The sequence below is a fragment of the Rhinatrema bivittatum genome, chromosome 6 (genome assembly GCF_901001135.1).
Source record: "Rhinatrema bivittatum chromosome 6, aRhiBiv1.1, whole genome shotgun sequence".
In the NCBI taxonomy this organism is placed as follows: domain Eukaryota; kingdom Metazoa; phylum Chordata; class Amphibia; order Gymnophiona; family Rhinatrematidae; genus Rhinatrema; species Rhinatrema bivittatum.
The window spans coordinates 134,014,712-134,036,240 of NC_042620.1; positions in this window are offsets into that span (position 1 = coordinate 134,014,712).

Genomic DNA, 21,529 nt, shown 5'->3' on the forward strand with positions numbered 1-21,529 from the left:
GCTTGCATGCTAACTCATAAAACTGTAGCTCCTTTAGTGCCTGTGTGTGCTAAATAGTATATACATACACTAAACTGAAAATGTGTAGTCCTCTTCTCCTAAGGTCTCACTCTCCCTTGCTGCAAACTCAGATAAAAGAAAACTTGGCAAATGGGACAGGTTGTCACCACTAAGAGCAGAATTGATAAAGCATTTGGACCTTAGAAGAGGAGGCAAAAGAAAGAAGAAACTTCTAGGAGAGAAAACCAGAACAAAAGCATGGAATCTGATGCCTCCCAAGAAGTAAAATGACCTGCATCAAAAGTGCCTCAGCCAGCCATTTCTACATTCATGCCTTGGTTGGCAGGAAGGGAACAGCCAGCCCTGAATCAGAAGATGTTACGCGCCCCACCCACGGTCGCCCCATGCACGGGACCTCTCACCTTCGGGATCACACAGCGGGTCCCGGTCCTGTCTCCCTCGCAGCCCTTGCAAATCCAGCTAGGCCCTGCGTCTCGCGGTGGCGGTCGCCGGGCCTTCGGTCGCATGCCAGGCCTCACATCGGGCCTCGGCATCTCAGCAGCCTAGCCATGCCCCTACGCACGCACGCGCAGACCAGATGCCCTGATGTAGGTTTCAGGGCGGGGCCTAGTTCCACGGCGCACCTTGATTGAACTCATGTTAAAAGGAAGTTCCTGGCCTCACTTCCTCGCCTTGGCAATCAGGTCGGTTTGTTCCTGAGATTGCCCTTGCTTGTGTTCCTGCCTGCTTTTCCTAGTCTTGTTCCAGGATCCTTCTGTTCCAGTTCCGTTCCTGCTTGTACTTGCTTCCTTGCCCTGCTTGTTCCAGTGTTCGTTGTTCGTCTCCCTGGTCTTACCCCACTGACTTACTGGTAAAGACCTCAGCTTGTTCCTGACCTGCCTGCCTGCTGCCTGCCAAAGACCTCAGCTTGTTCCTGACCTGCCTGCCTGCCTGCCGCCTGCCAAGACTTCAGCTTATTCCAGACCTGCCTGCCACCTGGCCAAGATCTCAGCCTGCTCTTCGACCTTGCCTGACCTCTGGATCTTGACCCTTGCTTTGTTGACCACTGCTTGGACTGATCTTGGACTTTGACCTTGTCGCCTGAACCTTGCTTTATTCTGGCTCTGTCCCTAGCCTTGTCCTCACTATGGGGCGGATTTAAAAGCCCTGCTCGTAAATCCGCCCGGATTTACGTGAGCAGGGGCCTTGTGCGCCGGTACGCCTATGTTCCATAGGCCTGCCGCGCGCGCAGCCCCCGGGACTCGCGTAAGTCCCGGGGTTTTTTGAGGGGGGCGTGTCAGGGGCGGGGCCGATCGGTGCGGCGTTTTGGGGCGGGATGCGGCATTTTGGGGGCGGGCCCGGGGTGGTTTCGGCCCGGGCGGTCCGGGGGCATGGCCGCACCCTCCGAACCGCCCCCAGGTCGCGTCTCGGCGCGCTAGCGGCCCCCCTGGCGTGCGGGGATTTACTTCTCCCTCTGGGAGGCATAAATCCCCTGACAAAGGTAGGGGGGTTTAGACAGGGCCGGGGGGGTGGGTTAGGTAGAGGAAGGGAGGGGAAGGTGAGGGGAGGGCGAAAGAGAACGGAGGTAGGCTGTGCGGCTCGGCGCGCGCCGGCTACACAAAATCGGCAGCCTTGCGCGCGCCGATCCAGGATTTTAGCGGATACGCGCGGCTACGCGCGTATCTACTAAAATCCAGCGTACTTTTGTTTGCACCTGATGCGCCAACAAAAGTACGCGAAGGCGCACTTTTTTAAAATCTACCCCATTCTCTATATTGGTTCACTCTCCTTCAACCTGTTTCCAGCCTGGAACCTGATAGCGCTCCTCTAGTGTCTGTGGGCACGCTGGACTTATAGTCTCCAGGAGACCATGTGAGGCCCATCTAAGTCCAAGCGCCCGGGTCCCTATGGGCTCGTCCCGGGGGACCGCGGGCTTCCAGTGGTGAAGATCTACACTGCCTCTATCTCCTTCCATGCTCCGCCCCCTGTGGACAGTCCCTGTACTGCCACAGGACAGGGGTCCACCCCCGAGCGCAACAGAAGAACACATTTATCTGACCATCCCTTCTCTCAAGCACCCTGTAGTTTTAAGGCAGAAATAGCAGCTGTTCATAGAGAAACCTTAGAACATATGTCACAGTAAAGAACATTGCCATATGCTAGCCAAACAAGTACAGATGACTAAAAAAACCACCATGTGCCCCATTCCATCATCCCTGAAGTTACTACCCGACCTACCCCCCCCCGCCCCCCCTAAAAAAAACACACACACATATTATCTACTCCATCCATGACATGCAGTGCCGGCCATTTCAGAGGGCTCAGATGAGAAGTGTAAAGTTTGGAAAAGGATGTCCAACCATGTGTGGGAAGAGACTGCATCCTGACCATTCCTCCCAGTTTCCCCCTCAATGCCTTCAGTGGCGGATTTTCAGCTCAACTGCTGCAGTCTTGTCTTTGCTGCAACACCTGTTTTACAGGTTGTTCATATTATCTTAGATAATGCAGGACATATAGAGGGTCATATTCAGTAGGCCGGATAACTTGTTCCATATATAGCTGAATAACTTAAAAACCTAACCGGATATGTTTGAATATAGCCAGTTAGGTATTTAAGTTAACTGGCTTTGTGTGGCTGGATAACCTGCCATTTACTCAGATATCTTCAAAAATTATCCCGGTGAGTGGCGATCCTATAAAACAAACAAAAAAAAAGACAGCACTGCAGGTCTCTGGGCCTTATTCCCACCCCACCACCACTAATAATAAATTCCCCATCAAGCCAGGACCCCACTCAAATGCCACTAGATTTAAAAAAAAAAAAATACATTGACCTTCTCCAGCCCTTTTCCTCCCTCGTAAATATTTGAAAACCTAGTGCCTCCTCAGCACCTTCCATCCCATGCTGGAATCCCGTCTCATTGCTGGCATCCAACAAGGTCTTCCACTCACCCTGTACCTTTTAAATAGGCCCTTATGTGGCCCAGGATCACACTCTGCTGGAATGATAAAGTTTTGGTGTGGCTGGTCATGTGCTGGATACGATAGGTACCTATTAGCAGCAATCATTATACATATAATCTGATTGACTCCAGTTATCATGAAACAATACAAAAACAATTGCTGGCTGTTTCATTTTTATTTTCATAGAGACATATTGTATGCAAATGCCATCTCATAATGCTGTCTTTGTAAAGTGGAGATATGGAAGTTAATTTAACAATGAATCTGTTTTAGGAATATCTTGCATTTGAAACATAAAAAGTCAATTTTAAAGCAGGAACAAAATTCAGTGAATAACAATCACGGAAAGATATATCTTTATTGAAGAGTGTAGGTACATTTTCATAAAGGCTCCTAACTGGCATTTTTGCCCCTACATTTTAGCCCTAAAAATCCTGCTGATTTTTAAACATTACCCACATATAGGGGTAGATTTTAAAAGGTGTGCGAGGGCGTATATGTGCGCACGCTACCCAGGGCGCACACAAGTACGCCCAATTTTATAACTTGCGTGTGCACATGTACTTAAACCCAAAACATATACCCAGAGAAAAATCCTAACCAGCCAGTGAGTGGACTGGAATAGGAAAACCCCTCCCGACTCTGGTCAGGACCACCATGCAGGGTTTGTCTGGCTTCTCTGATTGGGCCTGAAAAAAATAGAAACTCCTTTCAACCTCCTAACTCTAAGCAAACCTAAAAAGATTGCCTCCCGAGCTCTATATAGGGAGCTGCTATATACCCATACTAAGGGGAAGGCCATTCCAGACCCCTCAAAGGGAAGGGTTGTATTTGAGTGGTAACCTCCCTCATCAACTATCCTGAACTGATCTAGCTGACATAGAAGAACCCAGGATTTAATGGTAGCATGACTGCAGTGTCTGCTACACATGTTAACACTTGCATTTTGCATTTAAAATATCTAGTTGGATATTTATCTGCTAATTATTTCATTTAGGTTTTTTTGGGGGGGTTTGCTGATTTTTCATTGGTTGATTGACATGTTCTTACTTAGCAAAGACTTAAAAAACTTAAAAATAATTCATATTTAAGCAGAATAGGAAAGGCAACTGCAAGTATTATCTTATTGCATTTCAAAGGCAATGGAAAAAATATGATTTTGACTCACTGTGTATATGTTTTTTCCCCTGGTATGCATACTACAACTAAGTGCAAGTTACATGTATTGAGACCAATGTTTTCAAAACCTACAATTAATAATAGATTTTGGCCATAAAGATCTATTTCTTTTGTTAGGTCTTTTCTCTCTCTTTATAATATAAGGGGAAGTTGTCCTGGGGGAGCACTTGCCAGTTCTTTTTTATTTTTTGCATGATGATTTTTTATTTATAGCACTCACTCGGTGCCTCTTGGGATTTCTTTTCTAATACTAGGAAGCTAACTATGAAGCAGAGTTGCCCGTTGTGAATGGGCATTGGCTATTTTTGTAAAACTGGGGCAATAAGCAAATGTTTACATGGTCTCCTCATAATTCAACTGGGGGTGGGCAGTTCTCTTTTAACTCAGGGACCGCATACTTGCTTTGGAACTTGACAGTTGCAAATACAAATGCAGAGATTCTTGATTGGAAAAAGAAACTATAGCACTTTGGTGTGTAGCTGAAACAAAACATTATGCATAGGGTTAAATCTCTATAGAACGGCAAAAAATATCCATGCTAGCTGTGATATATTTTTTGCAGCATGACAGAGAATATCATAAACCCTGTATTTTCAAATAATCATCCATTTAGGTAAATCACAATTTTTCAGAATAAAAACTTTTAATATTTCTAACTACAGTGGTAAAGATCACATTTTCTGGAAGAACTACTATGAAATGTCTTCTGTACTTTTATGTCTATATTGTGAGTCATTACATTGGTTAATTAAAGTTAATATCTTCTCTTAACTTCATTTCAAGAGAGATTAATTTTATACTGTTTATAGGGCAATATAATTGGCTTTTCAAAATTGCCTCAAAGCATCTACACTCAATGCACTAATAAATCATACTTTAACTTGTGCAGTATTCATACTTTTTCATAGTTTCACACTTGAGTTACTTATATGAATGAAATCTATTAGATTATACTGGAAACTGGGTTGGTAAACACTACAGGTACAAATGCAAAAAATAAAACTTCCACATTGCAAAAACCTTTGCATTATATTTCATATGAAGTTATCATGAGGATTCTACTAAAATAAATCTAAATTTCAACATTTAGAAAAAAAAATAATTAAAATTCTTCTTTATGACTACTACTTCTATCTGAATGGTTTATTCAATGATGTCTCTGCCAATCTCTGAGTTTCAAGGGTTAAGTAATCACAGCCTAACCATCAGGCCGATACAGTAAGGAGTGATAGGAAGAGGTGTGTTACGGCCGGGCACACCTGCGTTTGCCGCACGCACAGTTTGGATCACCTACCGCTCAATACTGTATTGAAATAGCATGCAAATGCAAGCCACGTCTGAGAAGTGTCCGTGAAGCGTTAGGCCTGCGCAATCAATTTTACTGTATAGAGCGCTATACAGCGCCTTTACAGTATCCTGGGTGTGCTGGTACCTGTCATTTCAAACGTCATTTCAAATGACGTTGAATTGACAGGTACCAGGGGGGATTGCGAGTCCTCTTCCCCCCTCCCGAAGCAAGGCAGGGCGAAAATTAAAACAAAAGTGAATAAAGTGTAATAAAAGTAATAAAAGTAAACTTACTGCATGTGAATTTTCTTTGAACAGTCCTCTCTCTCTCTCCTCCTCCCAAGGCGCGTACTGCGGCTCCCCTGCCTCCCGGGGGGAGCCGGCGCGAAAGCGGCTTCCAGCAGCTCCCCACCGGCGAAGGTGAATGAATGTGCACCTGTGCGTGCAATTTGGTCGCTCAAGGTGTGACGTCACGACATTTGGCGTCACGGCGTGTGACGTCGGCTTTCGCTAATGCACTGCCTTGAGCGCCCAAATTGCATTCATTCACCTTCACAGGCGGGAGCTGCTGGAAGCCGCTTTGGCTCCCCTGCCCCCGCCGGCAAAGGTGAATGAATGCACGCCTGTGTGTGCAATTTGGGCGCTCAAGGCAGTGCATTAGCGAACGCCGACGTCACACGCTGTGACGTCAAATGTCGTGACGTCACGCCTTGATCTCCCAAATTTCACGCACAGGTGTACACAGGCGTGCATTCATTCACCGCCGGCAGGGGCTGCTGGAAGCCGCTTTCGCTGCTGGCTCCCTCCGCCTGGATGAATGCACGCCTGCCGGCTCCCTCCGCCTGGATGATGCATACCCGCCGGCTCCCTCCGCTGGATGAATGCACGCCCGCCGGCTCCCTCCGCCTGGATGAATGTGCACCTGCCGGCGAAGGTGAGTGAATGAATGCACGCCCGCCGGCTCCCACCATGTACGGGCATGAATTCATTCACTTTTGCCTGTACGCTTTTGCCCGCCGCTTTCGCCGACAGGCAGGGAAGCCGCAGTGCACGCCTCGGGAGGAGGGGAGAGAGGACTGTTCAAAGAAAATTCACATGCAGTAAGTTTACTTTTATTACACTTTATTTACTTTTGTTTTAATGACATGTCGAGCCGATTTTCGCCCTGCGCCTTGCACACAAGCCTGACATCATACTATTTAAAGGGCCCACAGTAGGAAACTCCTGATGGTGCATGATGATGACATCACATTTACAGACCCATATAAGGCCCCGCTGGCTCTCCTTCAGTTCCTCAGCAACAGGTCCAACTATGTTTCGTAGGCTGTGCTGCTTCCCAGCATCTTGTTCTCATTCCACTCCAGCTTGTCTTCAGTTCTTGTCCTTTTTGTCATCATCCCAGCCTTGTCCAGCTTTTCTTCTGTTCCAATCTACCCTGTCTGCAGTTCTGGTTCAGTTTGTCTTCTTACCAGGTACACATACAATTAAAGGATAATATTAAGTTATTCTTCCAATAAATACCATTTACAAAAAACATGAGAGAAAATTAAAAAAACACAACAAAAAAATGTTCAGAAATTCTTAAAATTTTTAAAGACACATTTTAGTAATTTTAATTCATCATGTAATATAAACATGTGCCAATCACAGCAACATATACAAAATATCAAATGACATAAACCCTCCGCTGGATAAATCCCAGCCAATTCCTTGTATCCGAAAATTTTACATTGTTACCATCATACATATCGGCGTTTTGTCATCTGGAAGTTAACTACTCTGTTCTTGCACATGTTTTGGTTATTCCATGGAGTTTTTAGTATATTTTTGTTTCATTTTTTTGGGTACAATTTTTTTTATGGGTAGATTTATTTACTTTTTGTAGAGTGACATTCCCCACTGGAAAGTGAAGTGGCATATTAGCAGCTATGGATTTATAATATTATGTGGAATAAAGACAGCACATAATAACATAATTTAGAACAAATACAACATATTAAACTGTTTATATTGAGATAGTTTTCATCATTTATTTATTTATTTTATTTATTTATTTAGAGCTTTTTATACCGGCATTCATGATACAATCATATCATGCCGGTTTACAGATAACAAGGGGTGCAGTTACTTTGTACAAATAACCAGTGCATAAAAACAATAAAGTTACAATATCACAGGGTTGCTAGAACTGGTGGAGCACGTGGTCATTTATGGAAGAGGTTTGATTTTTTGAGACATTATTGATGGGTCAAGGTTTACAATTTATTTATTGATGATACATTGTTTCGTTCAAGGGTTTGGACATGTTTTAAATTTCCGCTGAGGAAGCCCTGAAATGTGAGAGTGAAATGGAGAATTCTTTGTTGGGAATGTTAGAGAAGATGGAATATATAGTATGGGAAGAATAAAGGAAGAAGCTTTGAAGATCGGCGAGTTATAGTTGAAGTGAGATCACTCTTTGAAGAGACTATCTGGCCTTTTTTGGAATATTTAAGGACTGAAGTCTAACATTTCACTATCCATGCTCTTCTCTTCTGTATTTCTCTGTTATTATATATATATATTTATTATTTTATAGGGGGGGGGGGTGGGGTGGGCTGGTATGAGTGAGATGGTGTACATGAAATATATGATGGTAAAAGTGTGAGTTTTAGGATACAAGGAATTGGATGGGATTTATCCAATGGAGGGTTTATGTCATTTGATATTTTGTATATGTTGATGTGATTGGTACATGTTATATTACCTTATGGATTAAAATTATTGAAATTTGTCATTTGTTAAGATTTTTCGTTAATTTTTCAGTTTGTCTTCTTCCACATTGCCAAGTTTTTCTTGCCTGCCCGCCCTGCTTATCTGTGCATCCTGTCTTCTCTCAGATGGATACTTGGTTTGACCTCAGCTCTGGACCTCTGCTACCTTTGACTGCTGCCTGCCTCTGACCATTGCCTGGACTTCCACTACATTTGACTGCTGCCTACCTCCAATCACTGCATGGACCCCAGACACCTCTGATTGCCATTAGCCTTTGATCCAGCCTATTACAGACCTTTCCTGCCATCAACAGAGACCCCACAAGTCCTGCCAGGCCCGGCACCTGAGGGGACTTAAGACTGGTATAGGTGAAGGTCCTGATAGATTTCTGCTTTGCTTGGTTCTGTCTGCCGATGGTGGGTACCTACAGGGCTCTTCCTGCAGGTACTGCCAATCTTGCCTCAGCCCAAGGGTCCACAGATACAACAGGTAGTTGAAGCCATGAGTTAACGGATTGCTCCAGGACATCCTTGGCATAGCCCACAGGCCAAAAGACCAAGAAGAGGCTCTGGAACACTTGGCTGCACTTTACTCACCTGGGTGCATTGACTGCAACTTGGTGCCTCTTGACCCATACCAGTACTACTGCCTCCTACAGCATCTAGTCGGCCAATTCCTCAGCTGCCAGCTCCACCCCAGTATGCTGGGGACCTCAAACAATGTCAGGGATACCTGAATCAGTATTGTATACACTTCCAATTACAGGTTCCATTATTTTCTAGCAATCAGACTAAAACCAAGTATATCCTCTTCGCTTGATAGAACAGCCTTGGCATGGATGTATCCCTTCTAGGAGCAAAGGGACTACCTTTTGCCAGACTTACAACAGTTCATGGAGCAGAACTGCACTGTATTTGAAGAACCAGGTCGTGCAGCAGCAATGGCTTCCAATCTGCTCCTCCTCCCCCAAGGCACCTCTACTCTAGCTGAATATGTCCTGGAGTTTCGTAAACTGGAATCCAAGCTGAACTGGTGTAAGAACAGCCTAGTTCACCATATTCTTGGATGGGCTCTCCAGGAGGATTAAAGATGAGCTCACCGCTTGAGATCTTCCCAACTCGTTAGAGACCCTCATCACCTTGACTGGCAAAATAGATCACCACTTGCAGCAAAGGGCTTGAGAGACCTGGCCTGTCTGAAGGAATGTCTTGAAGGTTCCTGGCTTCCAACATCCACTCTTACCTCCAGCTGCCACACCCTTGACCTCTTCACTTCCATAAGAGCCAATGCAGTTGAGATGTGCTGCATGGACCAAGAAGAGAGGCTCTGATGCGGACAGCAGGGCCTCTGTCTGTACTGTACTGCCCAAAGCCATCTCTTGGCCCATGACCATAGAGGTCGGGAAACCTCAATGCCTAGGGTCCTGCAGGATGACTCTAGGCCTTACTGTTCCAGCTCCCCAATTTAATACTACTAGTCATATTGGAATTGGACTCCACTCTCCTCCACTCAGACTTTTTTGGATTCTGGCTGCAAAGGCTCTGATGCAGTCATCTTAAAGGAACTAGTTGACCAACTCCAGATTTCCATAGCCCCAATGACTTCTCTTTTGGTCCTCTCTTCAGTCTACTGAGACCCAATGCCAGGCCAGATCACCAGGGCCAAAGTACCTGTGGTCTTATGAACTGGCCCCCTGCATGTGGATAAAATCCACAGCTCATGATCTCCTGAGTTTTCCATTCTATCACCCTGGGCTTGCCTTGGCTCCAACAGTATCAACCAACTTCGACTGATCTGCCTTACATCTTTTCTGATGGGGCCACGGATGCATAGAGTCCTGCTTGGTGCCAAAAGAACCTCCTCGTTCACTGTCCATGGCATCCCTACTGTCAGTATATGGATTATAAGGATGTCTTCTAAAAAAAAAAAGCACTGCAATTTTACCTCTTCATTGCACATAGGACTGCAGCATTGGACTTATGCCAGGACGAGTTTAACCCCTGTCTTTCTGTGAGTCCCAGGCTATGTCCATGAGCATCTAGAACAGGAATTTAATCATCCTTTCTCTTCTCCAGCAGGGGTTGGGTTTTTCTTCATTGCAAAGAAAGATGGAGCACTCAGCCCATGCATAGACTACTGTGGCCTGAACACCATCACTAAGAAGGACCCCTGTCCATTACCTCTCATAATAGAACTCTTCAACCATCTACAAGACACCAAGATATTCACAAAGTTGTATTCAGGGGTGCATGCAACTTCATCTGCATCGTCCAGTGATGAATAGAAAAATGGCATTTAACACTCAAGATGGACATTACAAGTATTTGGTCATGCCCTTTGGGCTTTGCAATGCCCTGGAAGATTTCCAGAAAATGCTAACAAGATCTTCACAATCTACTGTACAGCTGTGTGGTTGTATATTTGGATGACATATTGATGTTTTCTCAAACCCTGAGTGCCCACTGAAGAGATGCCTGCATCATCCTGTAATGCCTGCGAGACAATAATCTCTATGCCAAACTGGAAAAATGTATTTTTGAGCAAGGTGAGCTCCCCTTCCATTGCTCCTACCATGTAACAGGGGCCGGCCAATGGCACCGATAGCCCCTGTTACATGGTAAGGGCAAAGGGCCACCAGTGCCATTTTGTTTTCTTGCAGCTGATGGCCAGAGAGTGGGAGATTGCTGCTGGGACCCCCTGGACTACCAGGGACTTTAGGCAAGTTTTGGGGGGGTTGGGAGGGTGGGGGATTCTAAATAATTAGATCTGAAGGGTTAGGGTGAGTTTGGGGGGTTTTTTTTCTGTGTGCCCTTTCTCCAAAAACGATAAGAAAACCACATGAAATTTAGTGGGGTTTTCCTATCATTTTTGGGCCCCCCAGAACCATGACGAAATAGGAAATATCTTCTATATTTCCTATTTCGTCTAAAACAAATGCACATCCCTAGTTGGTATAGGTGAAAGTTCTGATGAGTCTCTGCTTCACCCGAGACCACATACCAATGGTGGGAACCTGCAGGGCTCCTCTCTGCCAATAGAGCCAATCAAGCTTTGGCCCAAGGGTCTATAGATGCAACAATTTTGGTGAACTTTCACATTCAGATCATCCAAATGCTTATCCTTAATGGATAAGGGAGGTTACAGTTTTCTGATTTTACTTGACTTGATGCTTTTGACCTGGTTAATCATATTTTATTGTCCAGACTTAGGGAAGCATTGATAAAGCATGCAGGGTTTCAATAGTCTGTTTCTTTTCTATCAAATAGATTCGGAATGGTGAGGATGGAGATTAAGACCTCATGATGGTGATTTTTGTTGATGATTAGATGTAGGATTTTATTTAAGGTACCATGTTAGCAGTTAGAGGCCTATGAACAAATGGCCCAAGTTATTTGAGATTATTGGATTTCTTCATTTTGAACTGTTAGATGTTGTCTTGAAGCCTACCTAAAAGAGTTTTCTATGAAACAAAGATGGTTGGTGAGAACAAGCAAGAGATCATTTATCAGGGAAAATTCCTGTTGTATGTATAACCCCATCTTGTTTTACAGGTTCCTAATACAGGGCTCACAGCAGAAGTCCCTAAGACAATTGCCTCCTGGATTACATTTCTCTTTTGCTTGCACTGTATTCAATACTGCAGTAAGCCACCAAGGGGATCGTGGTTCATCTGATGGGGGAGGACAAGCTTCTGAGGCCCTAAGCTTCTGGGGGTAGGTATCTTATATAGCTTCTCATTTCACTCCAATTTGTACTCATGAGGCAGATCTTTTCAGTTCAGGCTGGTTCCAGGGGTGGAAAAATAATAGGCAGAGACTTGGAGTGGTATTCAACAAAAAAATAGTTTACTGTAACTTATAAAAATGGATTCCAGGCAAAAAGGTAAAATCCTCAAATAGATAAAAACACCAGGATGGTAGCTCCATGTACCAAAGTTTCCCCCTCCAGGCTCAACCTCTAATCAGTGTCCAAATCTCCAAAGCTCTTTTCAGTGATGGCGAAAGAAAAAAAACTCTTCTCAAAAATTAGGCAGAAAGATGGTGGTGAAAAAATACTCTCTCCTTCAAACAAGATGACACAAAGCTTGCAAAAAACTCTATCCAGGTCATTACATTCCCCACTTTTCTGGGTGCAGGGCAAATTAGCATCCTGGGCAACTGTGGATCCCACGTTGACCAGCAGCAGGGCAAACAGTACCCAATCCTTTTCCCTCATGTAAGGGCGGATGCTTCCTAAAATGAGAACAGGTCAAAAAAACAAACCGGTTCTCTAGAAAATCAAAATCCACTCCTCTCCTTGTTTAATCCTCATAGTGTAGACAGAGGGCCTACTGAGATTCACAAGAACAGAATCTTCCACATCAATCCAAAAACTACATTTAACCACTTCTTCCCTGTGCTCTCCCCAGATTATAAAGAGGAGCTCAGCTAATCCCAAAATAAGGTGGAATGGCAAACCAACTGGAAAGGATCCAAAAATACAAAACTCTCCCAGCAAATGGAAAAGGGCAAAAATATCTAGTAAGGAACAGGGCTTTTCTTACATATAGGACTCCTTCTCTGTTCATTTATGCCTAGGAAAACAGTGAAAAGTTGGATTTTTGAGCAAAAGAAGCAAATTCTATCTCATTTGCTATTTATTAGCTATTCTTTTTGTCTGAAATGATTGGATTTTCTGATTAATACATCTTTATTTAGTTTAGCATATATTTTTTTTTCTTTTAATGTCTCAATAAGATTTTATTATCTGTGGTTCAATATATATATATATCAGCTTTCTTTCCAATTTATTTATTGCCTTTTTTGTTACAGTATTTTAGAATGGCCTATATGCTATTTTGTATTTTAACTTATTTAGTTGTTAGTCTTATTGCAATTTATCCTGATCTGTACCCTTGTATGTTTGATTTATGGTTCATATTTTGATCATCACCTTTTGCAATCTGCTTTGAGAGGGTTGATTGTGATCTGGAAAATGCCGAATATAAATGCTTTATTAAAGTAGATAAGATTGCATTAAATCCAGTGCTATCTCTCTGCCCCCAGATGCTGCAACCATCTGTTTGCTCCTCCCTGGGAGATCCCTTTACATTTGCCTAGCTATTAGCCAGCATAATGGGTTTTAACTTATATTGCTGATGTATTTTAAAATGGCAAGCTGATGTAATCTTTAGAATTGCATGAGCTCTTATAAAATTGTATAGTACCAGTGTTTCCTCATATACTAACTGAATCTTTTTCAATTCAATCAAGAAAGAAATCACCAGTGCCTTATCTGGTCTCAGATAATTTGCAAAGATAGGGAAACTTTAACATAATGTTGCATAGGTCACTGGCTTTCAAGAATGCCTCAAATTGGAAACTGATATTGGCATTCTTTTCTCTAAAACACAATGGCTGCTGACATAAAAAAAGGTCAGTAAGACTTCTATTTGCATGGAGCACTAAATAAGATCATGTTACAGACAGACATACCTCACTCCTGTTCAAACAAGTAAAATCAGGCTCATCTCCATGGGTACATGCAACTGCGGGTGCAAGTTAAGTCACATTCAAACATAAGAACATAAGAAATTGCCATGCTGGGTCAGACCAAGATTCCATCAAGCCCAGCATCCTGTTTTCAACAGAGGCCAAACCAGGCTACAAGAACCTGGCAAGTACCCAGACACTAAGAAGATCCCATGCTACTGATGCCAGTAATTGCAGAGGCCATTCCCAAGGTCAACTTGTGAAATAGCAGTTAATGGACTTCTCCTCCAAGAACTTATCCAAACCTTTTTTAAACCCAGCTATACTAACTACACTAACCACATCCTCTGGCAACAAATTCCAGAGCTTAATTGTGCTTTGAGTGAAAAAGAATTTTCTCCGATTAGTCTTAAATGTGCTACTTGCTAACTTCAGTGAGTGCTCCCTAGTTCTTCTATTATCCGAAAGTGTAAATAACTGATTCACATCTACTCATTCAAGAACTCTCATTATTTTAAAGACATCCATCATATCCCCACTCAGCCATATCTTCTCCAAGCTGAATAGCCCTAACCTCTTCAGCCTTTCCTCATAGAGGAGCTATTTCATCTCCTATATCATTTTGTTCACCCTTCTCTGTACCTTCTTCATTGCAACTATATCTTTTTTGAGATGCGGTGACTAGAATTGTACACAGTATTCAAGATGTGGTCTCACCATGGAATGATACAGAGGCATTATGACATTTTCTGTTTTGTTAACCATTCCCTTCTTAATAATTCTCAACATTCTGTTTGCTTTTTTGACTGTTGGATCACATTGAGTCGACAATTTCAAAGTATTATCCACTATGATGCCTAGATCTTTTTCCTGGGTAGTGGTTCCTAATATGGAACCTAACATTGTGTAACTACTAGGGATGTGCAAAGCCTGAAGCTTTTGGTTAGGGCTTCATTTTCGGCCCACCATGGGAAATATTGTATTTCCTGCAGTTCGGGCCTTTGAAATTTGGGGGGACCCGGATTTCAGGTTAGTGTGCACTAACGCCCATAAGTACATGTTAACATTTTAACGTTAGCATGTACTAACTCCTGTGTGTGCTAACCTATAAATGAATTTTCCCGAAATTTCGGGAAAAATTCATTCGGGATTTGGGGTCCCCGAACCAGGACAAATTAGGAAATTTCAATGAAATTGCCTAATTTGTCCTGAACGAATGCACATCCCTAGTATCCACAGGAAGGGTTATTTTTCCTTATATGCAACACCTTGCACTTGTCAACATTAAATTTCATCTAGCATTTGATGCCCAATCTTCTAGATTCGCAAGGTCCTCCTGCAATGTATCACAATCTGCTTCTGATTTAACTACTATGAATAATTTTGTATCATCTGCAAATTTGATTACCTCACTCATTGTATTCCTTTCCAGATCTTTTATAAATATATTGAAAACACCAGTCTAAGTACAGATCACTGAGGCCCTCCACTGTTTACCCTTTTCCACTGAGAAAATTGACCATTTGATCCTACTCTCTGTTTCTTGTCTTTTAATCTGTTCATAATCCACAAAAGGACATCGCCTCCCATCCCATAACATTTTAGTTTTCTTAGAAGGCTTTCATGAGGGACTTTGTCAAATGCCTTCTGAAAATCCAGATACACTACATCTACCGGTTCACCTGTATCCACATGTCTATTAACTGCTTAAAAAAAAAGAAACAGATTTGTGAGGCAAGACTTCCCTTGGGTAAATCCATATTGACTGTATTCCGTTAAACCATGTCTTTCTATATGCCCTGTGATTTTGATCATTAGAATAGTTTCCACTATTGTTCCAGGCACTGAAGTCAGGCTCACTAGTCTATAGTTTCCCAGATCGCCCCTGGATCCCTTTTTAAATATTGGTGTTACAATGGCCACACTCCAGTCTTCAGGTACAATGGATGATTTTAATGATAGGTTACAAATTTTAATTAATAGATCTGAAATTTCATTTATGAGTACCTTCTGAACCCTAGAATGCATACCATCTGGTGCAGGGGATCTGTTACTCTTTAGTTTGTTTGTCAGTCTGGCCTACTACATCTTTCAGGTTCACAGTGATTTGGATCAGTTCATCTGAATCATCACCCTTGAAAATCATTTCCGGAACTGGTATCTCCCCAACATCTTCATTAGTAAACACAGAAGCAAAAATTAATTTAGTCTTTCTGCAATGGCTTTATCTTCCCTAAGAACCCCTTTAACCCCTCGGTCATCTAGTGGTCCATCTGACTCCTCATAGGTTTCTTGCTTCGGATATATTTAAAAAAGTTTTTATTATGAGTTTTTGCCTCTATGGCCAACTTCATTTCAAATTCTCTCTTCGCCTGTCTTATCAATGTTTACATTTAACTTGACAATGCTTATACTTTTTCCTGTTTTCTTCAGATGTATCCTTCTACCACCATTTTTGAAGGATTTTTTTTGGCTAAAATAGCCTTTTTACCTCAGCTTTTAATCTTGCTGGTAATCGTTTTGCCTTCCTTCCACCTTTCTTAATACGTGGAATACATATGTACTACACATCTAGGATTGTATTTTTATACAATGTCCATGCCTGTTGAACACTTTTAACCTTTGCAGCTGCACCTTTCAGTTTTTTTCTATTTTCCACATTTTATCAATGTTTCCCGTTTGAAAATTTAGTGTTAGAGCTGCAGATTTACTTATTGTCCCCCTTCCAGTTGTTAGTTTAAATTTGATCATGTTATGATCACTTTTGCGAAGTAGCCCCCCACTGTTACCTCTGTCACCAAATCCTGCATTCCACTAAGAATTAAATCTAAAATAGCTCCCTCTCTCATTGGTTCCTGAACCTATTGCTCCATGAAGCAGTCATTTATTACATCCAGGAACTTTATGTCTCTAGCATGTCCTGATGTTAGATTTACCCAGTCAGTATTGGGGTAATTGAAATCTCCCATTCTTACTGCACTGCCAAATTGGTTAGCTTCCCTGATTTCTCTTAGCATTTCATCATCTGTCTGACCATATCTATTGGGACTGTATGTGCATTCAAAGATTCTAGCTGGTCAAATTAATTGCTGTCAAAATTAATGAGTTAATTATTCAGACTTATCTGGGTATTTAAGTTAGCTGGATAAGACTTATCTGGATAACTTACATGGAATAATCAGCAGCACTGCTATACTACTGAATAAGTGAATATTCATGTACAAAATGCTGTTCTATGGCATGTCTAACTTATCCAACCAAATTATCTGGCTAAGTAGCACCTCCCCATTACACCCCTTGCTGGCCCCTCATTTTTCCAGCTGTCTACTTAACTGGACAAGCGGCTTATCCAAATAAGTGGCGACCATTGAACATAGCTGGATATTCAGTGGCTGCCATTTAGCCAGATGAGTCACTACTATTCTAGCTAAGTAGATTTCAATATCGGGCTCATTGGATCTAACATTCCATTAAGTTACCCATTATTCCTCCTAGATGATCTTCCAGGGAACAGAAGCCATAGTATTTATTAAAAAAAAACAAAAACCCAAAAAAACTTTTACAATATAGGGGTAATTTTCAAAGACACATAAACACATAGGGGCGGATTTTCAAAGGGTTACGCACGTATATTATGCGTGTAACCCTGAAAACCTGCTCCTGCGTGCACCAAGCCTATGTTGCATAGGTTCATCCATGCACGCAAGCCCCGGGACACGCGTATATCTCGGGGCTTGAAAAAGGGGGCAGGGCGGGGGTGGGGCGGTCCAAGGGTGAGGCTGGGCGGGGCTGGAGCCTCCAGGCACAGCGGCCATTTGTCGCTGTGCCCGGGATCTTGGGCCATCCATTGGCCAGCACGCGCAACCTACGCCTGCCCAGAGGCAGGCACAACTTATAAATTAAAGGTAAGGGGGGGGGTTTAGGTAGGTCTAGGGGCAGGTTAGGTAGGGGAAGGGAGGGGAAGGTGGGGGGGGGGCAGAAGGAAAGTTACCTCTGAGGCCGCTCTGATTTCAGAGCGGCCTCGGAGAGAATGGAAGAAGGCTGTGCACGCATGTTATAAAATCGGGCATAGATTTGTGCACGCCGGGTTGCATGCACAAATCTATGCCCCCGTATAATTCTTAAAATCCAGCCCATAAAACCCAGTTTTATGTGCTAAGATGGCTCTTTGAAAATTACCCCATTGGCTATGCAGGCAAACGTACACCTGTTTAGAGACCTCCTGGGTCTCTACCAGATGACCCTAGTTCTCAGCCCTTGGGTAGACAGCTGCAAAGGGACATAACATTCTGATCAGCACCTCCCCCAGAGGTTGTATTGAATTGCATGTCCCTTAGCAACAAGGGAGGGGGAGGCTAGTTTAGGTGAGTTCAGATGTAGTATGCTCTCTAAGAACCTGATTCATCAAGGAATTTTCCAGTAGACACAGAATGGTAGAAAAGCCATTGTGAAACAGGCAGTAAGTTGGGCCCCCAGTCTGTCATAGGAGAAGAGGGATATTAAGAAGTTTTTACAGTTTATTTTTCTGGTTTCTACATTTTTGATCAATTTCATACCTTTTTGACTACCATAAAATGATGTTGCAGCACCCAGATGTAAGAGGAGATCCTGATTCAAGTTTTTGCAAGTTTGTATTTTTCCACCTTTGGGAAAAGGAGAATTTTTCTGACACCCCTCCTTTCCCTCAAACTGGAGATTTTTAGGGACTGTTTCCAGTATAGGCCTTTGCTCCTGGGAGGCCAGTATCTATCTGTTGTAGAGGAGCCATCAAAGGAGAAAAATTCTCTGGAGACACCCAAGGGAGTTTCCACCCCTGGGACACAGGACAATGCCAGGTGAAGTTCAGGATTTGAAGTGGACTTTAAGTACTGTGGGAAGGGATCAGGTCAAAGTTAGGATACCCCAATCACTGTGGGACCCTTATCATTCCCTGCCATGGAAGATAAGTCAGTTCCAGGCCCCTGCCCGGAGGGATTCATCCACAGAGAGCATTCAAATCCTGACACATGTAAATCTGGGGACGCTGGAAGTATCTGGATGCTTATTGTTTTACATTTATTGATTCTTTTAAGAGGAATTACAGTAAACTTTAATTTGAACACCCATCTAGTGAGTCATGTCTGGTTGTAAGCGTACCTGTCCCGAAGAGCTATAGTAACACCACACACACACACAGAATATCATTACTGCCTGGGCCAAGAAGATTTGCCTTCATCCCCATAAAAAGACCCACACCTTGGGAATCAAAGAGAGGGAAGTGAGAACTGTGAAGTCAGCCCCAGTTATAAAATATTTTGTGTGTCCTTGGAAAAAAACGACAATCCAAAGAAAACTGTTATACATGTATCCATATTACATACTAATTTTTATTTTGCAGTCATGGCAGGCATACTGGGTGGAGGAGCAGTCATTTGGATTTTCAAAGGTCTGTGCAGAAGTTTACAGACAGAAGTTATGCACTGCTAGGGGCAGATGTAACTTCCTGTGTGCAACTTGTGCAGATGTAGGGAAATTAACCCCAGCATTTTCAAAGTGATTTTTATACATAAACTCAGTTTGAAAATTAGTGATAAAAATCTATGCACAAGAACATTCACAGCTCATCATTATGCAGTGTTATAAAATTATTCTCCATATTTTCATGACTGTCAGGTTGATTGTCTTGCTAAATGGAAATGTGTACATTCCATTAACCTCACTGATAGATATGGCAAATATTAATAATAGAGAAACTATATTGCCATATTAATGATCAAAACCTACCTGTTTTGCTATGTGATTGCCATTTTTTAACAATTCATGCTCTTAGGACCTTGCAATCCTAAGGGCATGAACTACCCACTGGATTACAAGTTTATTTTTGAATTGGACACTCCTTGGAAGCTTCTGATTGAAAATGCTACTGGCGCGTATATTTGTATTCTCTGCTTTACACCTTAAGGAAACAGGTGCAAAGCATGTACATAAAATGATATCTATAAGGTCTATATTCAAAAGCATTTAACCTTCTAATTCAGAAGTTAACTAGCTATATGAATATTTGGGCACTTATCAGGCTAAATTCTAGCTAGTTAATAATATTACCACCTATAATTTAGCAGGCTAACCCCTAGATTTATCAAAATGCTCTAAATATATTGGGGCCGATTTTAAATGTTACGTGCGCTGGGTACATTTGTGCGCGCTACCCGGTGCTTTCAAATGTACACCCAATTTTATAACATGCGTGCGCTACCGCGTGCATATTATAAAATCCAGGTTGGCGCGCACAACGGGGTGCACACTTGGGCACCTGCACATGACAAGCCCAAGGGGAGCCCCGATGGCTTTCCCTGTTCCATCCAAGGCCACTCCAAAATCAGAGCGGCCTTAGAGGGAACCTTTTTCAATCCCCCCTACCTTCCCCTCCCTTCCCCTATCTAGCCCAACCCCCAGCCCTAACTAAATCCCCCCCTACTTTTGTTTCTGAAGTTATGCCTGCCTGAGGCAGGCATAACTTGCGCGCGCCGACAAGCTGCTGGCCCGTGCAATTTAAGATGGCGCCGGCCGTCCATTGCTCCTACCATGTGACAGGGGCCGGCCAAAGGCACTGATAGCCCCTGTCACATGGTAAGGGCAAAGGGCCACCGGTGCCATATTGTTTACTGGCAGCTGACGGCCAGAAAGCGGGAGATTGCTGCCGGGACCCCCGCTGGACCACCAGGGACTTTAGGCAAGTTTTTGGGGGGTCGGGAGGGTGAGGGATTGTAAATAATTTGATCTGAAGGGTTGGGGTGGGTTTGGGTTGGTTTTTTTTCTGTGTGCCCTTTCTCCCCCCCCCCAAAAAAAAAAAAACCAATAAGAAAACCACATGAAATTTCGTGGGGTTTTCCTATCATTTTTGGGCCCCCCCCCCCCGAATCGCGAAAAATAGGAAATATTGTCTATATTTCCTATTTCAGCTAAAACAAATGCACATCCCTAGTAGATACAAAGAATTAAGAAAAGACAGAATGAAAGAAAGAAAAGAACCAAGATGAATCACAGAACAAGTGAAGATAATGGTCTCTATATTAATCAAAGTACTAAGAATGGATATGTCTCCAATATATATCAGTATGTAAAATCCAGTATGTTTTACATACGTTTGCATGCATGAAGAAAGTATGCAGAGTTCAAGTGAAAGCATGTGGAATATAATTGAATGTGCAGTGTGTGTGTGAGTGACAGAATAAAGATGTGAATATATGTAAAAGCAGGTTAGATTATGACCACAAAGAAGGTATGAATTTGTTGAAGATGAAATGTAATTTATAATTCATGACATTAGTGTGTTCACCCAGATTTGTGTCAGTTTTTAACTTGCGTGCACATATGCATGTATGTTATAAAATAACCTGGCTGGGTGCACACATGTGCCCAAGCATGCAAATCCCAATTTAGTCAAGGAATTTTATAATGGGAGAGTGTCCATGCCATTGCCAGTTTCATCATTTGTCCATCAGTTTTGTCTAGTTAAAAGCTAGGTCCTCAATATCCTCCTGTTTGATAGCCTGCACTGCCCCAGTTACCCCAGACCCATTAAACCTAGCAGAAATGGCTAATTTATTTTATTGTTTTAAGGCGCACCTTCTCCCATGGCAGAAGTAAAGTTATGTGGCGTGAACCTGGGCATGCACCAGGGTGCAATAGTATTTATGCCCCATAATGCCCATGCCCACACCACGCCATGCACCTTTTTGAAATCAAATTAAATATGAGCACAGCCAGATATATGCATGCATCAGGGTAGCTTTTAAATTCAGTGGGCATGCGCAAGCACAATTTGTGTGTGCATCTCCCGATCTTGGCATATGCCAAGCTTTTAAATTCACCTTAAAGTGTGGTGATACCTA